The following is a 5,606-nucleotide window of genomic DNA, read 5'->3' on the forward strand; positions in this document are numbered from 1 at the left end:
CATTCATGCCCACTTATTAGAGCCAGTTGTCTCTCCAACGGCAGCTGGATTCAATAATAAGTGAGAAAGATCTTCAAAGTCCTGTTCTAGGCCATTATTTTATGTCTGGACTCAGACTCATTTGTTAGGCCCTACAATCTTTTGTGCCAGTGAATTATTCATTAGCAAATGTGAATAACACCAGCAAACTGAGTTTCCAAAGCGAGTTGTTCATTAGGATTTGGGAGAAATGCCTGGGGGCGGGGGAATCTCAAGTACCTGAAACACTCCGGATTATTTCAGCCCTAAAGCAATGGCAGATTACTGATTTGTTTTTTTAAGTGTAGACCCAGCCTCAAGACTCAGGAACTAATTGTGCTTTATGTTTGGCCTTCTTCAAAGTCTGAAATGTTCTTTAACAGTATAGTTTCCTTAGAGTCTGATATATGGAGGAGAAAAGTTTACCTTTCTGACTTTTACTATAAATGTATAAAAGAGCTCAATGAGCTATTTTGGGCTCTTTCCTTGGTTCTCAAAAACTGCATAAAGATGAAGTTTATATTTTTTTAAAATCTTAATGTTAAAATCATACCCTTTGGGGGAACTTCATATTAGAGGGATCAGGGTGTCACCATATGAACCCACTGATCACTCTTAACAACACTAAAGGTGACATCACATGTCTTCTTCCTATGTGATTCATAGGAAGCACCTATGAAGCACTTTTGCCAAGAAAGTTGAAGTTGAATCTGAGCCACTAGAGCTGCACGATCTAGTAAGGTAGCCACATATGGCTATTTAAATTTAAATTAACTAAAACTAAACAAAATTTAAAATTCAGTTCCTCACTCACACTAGTCACCTGTAAAGTGCTCAATAGCCACAATGGCTAGTGGCTACTGTACTGGATAGTGCAAGTAGAATATTTCCATCATCACAGAAACATCTATTGAACAGTGTTGTTCTAGAGCTAACCTCACTTCATAGAGGATGGAGAAACATGTTAATGACACCACAAGACAGCAAACAGACATATCTAGAATGTGAAACATTCTATAGGACAACTAACAGCCTGCAACAAGTCAAACCCTGCAAATTAAAAAAAAAAAAAAAAGGAAGAGGGGGAGGAGAAATGTTCTAGATTAAAAGATACAAGCCCTGACAACCAAATATAATATGTGGACTTTGTTCGAACCCTGATTCAGACAAACCAACTTAAACAGAATATTTAAGTCTCGGGGAAATTTGATTATGGTTTGGGTTTAGATAATACCAAGCAATTAATTAATTAATCAAAATTAATTAATTTTGATAGGTATGATAATGTCCGTGTTTATGGAAGACAAATATCAACATTGTTTAGAGATGCATATTGAAGTATGTAGCAGAAATGATCTAATGCTTAAGATTTTGTTTCCAAATACTCCAGCAAATTAATAAAAGAAATAGATAAAGGAGATGTAGCAAAATCTTGATAATTGTTGAGCTGGGTGATGGACATATGGAGTTTACTATAATAATATACTTTTGTGTATTTAAAAATATTTATAATAAAAATTTTAAAATCTTTAACACATACTTAAATAAGAAAAGTAATCATATCCTTACGTAAACCTCATTCTGTCTTAAGATAGCCCATCAAGAGGATTCTTGGTGGCATCACCATGAATTCCTTTGACAGAAGTCTTACGTACATTCGGGACTTCCCTGGTGGTGCAGTGGTTAAGAATCCACCTGCCAATGCAGGGGACATGGGCTCGATCCCTGGTCCTGGAAGATCCCACAGGCCACGGGGCAACTAAGCCCGTGCGCCACAACTACTGAGCCTGCGCTCTAGAGCCCGCAAGCCACAACTACTGAAGCCAGTGTGCCATGCTCCACAACAAGAGAAGCCACCGCAATGAGAAGCCCGCGCACTGCAACGAAGAGTAGACCCTGCTCCCTGCAACTAGAGAAAGCCCGCGCACAGCAACAAAGACCCAACGCAGCCAAAAAAAAAAAAAAAAAAAGTCTTACGTACGTTTAAAGAAAAAATATGGTGGATCTGTTCAACTCAGATTCAGATAACATAAGAATATTATTGTGGTGTGTAATACTTTACAAGTAATTCAAAAAAGCAGCAGTGTATTAGAAGAACTATGGTCTCTGCATGAATATCCAAAACAGGAGCTGGCAATTTGCGTATTTCTTTAAGCATACATACTTCTTGAGAATTTTCCCCAAGTATCAGGAATGCTTCCAGGGAAGGAATTAACTTGCATTTGAACAGCTTTTAACAATCTTGAAGTCATTTGGGATCTGGACCCACACATGAAATCTATTTCACAAACTTTATTAGAGTTCATGAGTCAAACTCATGTTACTCTTTGGCTTCTGCTTTGACTGACTGGCATTTGTAGGATCAATACTTACTTAATGATACCACACAAAACCTTCCACAAGGACTGCCCTTGGGCATTCTGGGCTATGTACATAGTGCATATCCTTCCATTTTAAAGTAATTTATCTTCAGGAAAAATTGATTTGCTCCTTTGCATTTCAGCTGGCTAGTTCTATGTCCATGGGAGTAGTAGGATAACTACGACCCAAAGCAATTTCCAAGGAATTATATTATCCGATATAAGAAAGCAGAAAAGAGTATGATTTAGTTCCAAGACTTGTAAAAAGTGTCCACTGTACTTGGGCACAGGATTCAGGCCCCAAAGTCAGCCATGGCTAAGATAAGGCTACTTCTGATGTTATTATATCCACCCTTTCTTCTCCTACCAAAATATAACTCTTCCCATTCCCGTTTTACCCTCTTCTGTCTGTGTGTAATCCTACACCTTTCCTTTTCTCCTTGTTTCCATTCATTTGTTCCCTATTCATCGATTCAACACATATTATTGAGTACCTACTATGTGCTAGGTACCATTCTGGACCATGGAGGCACAAGAGTGAACAAGAAACAATCTATGCCCTTGTGGACCTTACATTCTAGTGGAGTAAGAAATAAAATAAATATGTGAACATAGATCATAAACAGTATGATAAATGCTAGGGAGGAAATATCCAGGGGGGTGAGATAGAAAGTTACAGGTTAGAGGGAAGAAGAACCTAATTTAGACCCAGTGGACATGTCAGCCTCTTTAAGGGTGTGACAGTTGATCTAAGATCTAAAAAGAAAAGCATGACCACTAACAAGACTTTTAAAGAACAAAGGGAAAAGATACCCAGGCAAAAGGAGCAACAAATGTAAAGGGCCATGAGTCAGGAAAAAAATTGATATGTTTGAGGAACTGAAAGGAGGCCAATGAGCATACTAAGAGAAAACTGGGCAGGGGGTAGAGGAAGTTAAGAAATGACACTCAGGAGTTAGGCTGGCACTAGATGGCACAGGAACTTAAACAGTTATGGAAGACAATGTGATTGCCTCCCTAAGAGCCATAAGCTCTTCCTCCTTGCCAATGGAATCCCGGTTTTGTGCGGGTGGCAATGCATTTAGGTCCAGGGAATGAATCAATTTATTTAAGCCAGTTCTGGCCAATAATATATAAGGGGAAGTCACTGGAAGTTTCTGAGAAATGTTCTTCAAGTAGTAAAAAGCCACAAGTGAATAAAGCTGTTTTTGTCTCCTCTCCCTTCCTGCTTTAGCTGCTGTCATGTTTTCTCCTATGGCTTTCACTCTTAAACTCAAAAGGTTCAGGCACAGTGCTCCTCAACTTTTATTTGTAATTAGTTACTAAGGTATAACATACAGTCACTGGAAAATACTGGAACAGCATAATACAGTAAAACTAAGAGTAGAAAGTAAAGATGCTCAGTGACTTCCTTGGCAGTCCGGTGGTTATGACTCCCCACTTCCAATGCAAGGGGCGTGTGTTCGATCCCTGGTCTGGGAACTAAGATCCCACATGCTGCGGGGTACGGCGAAAAAATTTAAAAAAAAAAGAAAGGAAAGATGCTCAGAAACTTTCCTCCCCAGCCTTACCCGCCAGGAGTAATCATTAATAATTCTTGTTTACTTTCCAGGAATTTTCTATCACATGTATACACACACACACACACACACAGAGAATTGTTTTTACACAAATTGGATTACTGTCTCTCGATAGATACGTATAGCTATATAAATATACATATAAGAAAGTAAGTTGCCTTTTTTTACTCACATTTTGGAGATATTTCTATATCAGCACAGTTATATATACTTTCTGCTTTTTGTTCCTTGCCACAAAAAAAAAGAAAAAAGAAAAAAGCTGCAATAAACACCTTTGTGGATAAATCACTAGTTATTGGTGCAAAAATAACTGTTGCATAATTTCCTGGTAGTTAAATTGCCGAATCAAAGCACTTAAACCTCTGATACTGTCAGGTTACCCCTCCCGAAAGGTTACACAAATGACATTCTAACAGCATTTCCTCACACCTTGCCTACACTCGGTATCGACAAACTTCAAAAGACTGAAAAAAATGGCGTCTCGTTATTTTTATTTGTGTCTCTAATTATGAGTAGGGCAGCAATGCCTGACTGTTAAACGTGCATGTTTTGAAGTCATACGCCCTGGGCTGATCCTACCTCTTCCCCTTAAAATGTGTGACCTTAGGCATGCTGGGGTCTATCTCTTCTTCTCAAAAAAGGGGATAATGAGAGCACAAATCTTTACGATTAAACGAGATATGTAGAAATACAAGGAAGCCCTTCCTACACATCCACTATTAGTGGTACTGTATTTTATTTATTTTTTTACAATTTTTGAATTTTATTTATTTTACACAGCAGGTTCTTATTAGTCATCCATTTTATACACATCAGTGTATACATGTCAATCCCAATCGCCCAATTCATCACACCACCACCACCACCCCCCACCACTTTCCCCCCTTGGTGTCCATACGTTTGTTCTCTACATCTGTGTCTCAATTTCTGCCCTACAAACCGGTTCATCTGTACCATTGTTCTAGGTTCCACATATATGTGTTAATATACGATCTTTGTTTTTCTCTTTCTGACTTACTTCACTCTGTATGACAGTCTCTAGATCCATCCACGTCTCAACAAATGACCCAATTTCGTTCCTTTTTATGGCTGAGTAATATTCCATTGTATATATGGTACTGTATTTTTTAAAGTCCTGCTCCTTCCAGTACTTTATCTTTGGCATACTCCTCTTCCCAGCCAAGTTTCGCAGAATCCTCGTTGCTTGTAACTCAGAACGAGAGGAAAGTTGGCTCTGCTTTTAAAATTTCTCTCCACTTCAACTGCCTCCACCCTCACCCCTGCTTCAGAAACTGGTTTACATATCAGTAACGAGTACAGGAATGAGCTGCAGTTTTTAAACAATACTCAAAGTGGAGGACAACACTTGGTCCGAACACCTCCCGGCCCCTAGGACCCACCGTTTACTGCGTAGGAAACTCCAGACAACAAGCACTTAATACTACATGACCCTCAGCGCCGTTGAGGGTAAACTGGCAACATTGAAAGGCTTCAGTAAAAGAAGTTTTAAACAAGAAACCATTCCAGACCCACCCCCTCCTCCCAGGCCCCGGGACGCACCTCCCGCGGCCACGCCTTCCAATCCGGAAGTGACGTACCAAGTGGAGTACGTCTTTTTCCGCCGTCCGCCTGTGGCGCGGCACAGGCT

General features: G+C 39.5%; 1 protein-coding gene across 9 annotated transcripts in view; it reads right to left on the minus strand.

The window, feature by feature from the left end:
- Positions 1-5,539, minus strand: part of SPATA6L (spermatogenesis associated 6 like) — a 58,260-nt gene extending 52,721 nt beyond the window's left edge. For 6 of the 9 annotated variants that reach the window (XR_011075133.1, XM_068552607.1, XM_068552608.1 and 3 more), the window contains exons 1-2: positions 5,519-5,538; positions 4,131-4,185 (exon numbers count right to left, since the gene is read on the minus strand). The gene's annotated coding sequence lies outside the window, so the exon portion shown is untranslated. Of the gene's footprint in view, positions 1-4,130; positions 4,186-4,976; positions 5,065-5,518 lie in introns of those variants that run through there. The other 3 variants (XM_068552610.1, XM_068552605.1, XM_068552611.1) reach the window with 2 other exon arrangements.
- Positions 5,540-5,606: the final 67 nt, after the last annotated feature.

The sequence above is a fragment of the Eschrichtius robustus genome, chromosome 10 (assembly GCF_028021215.1).
Source record: "Eschrichtius robustus isolate mEscRob2 chromosome 10, mEscRob2.pri, whole genome shotgun sequence".
Classification (NCBI taxonomy): Eukaryota; Metazoa; Chordata; class Mammalia; order Artiodactyla; family Eschrichtiidae; genus Eschrichtius; species Eschrichtius robustus.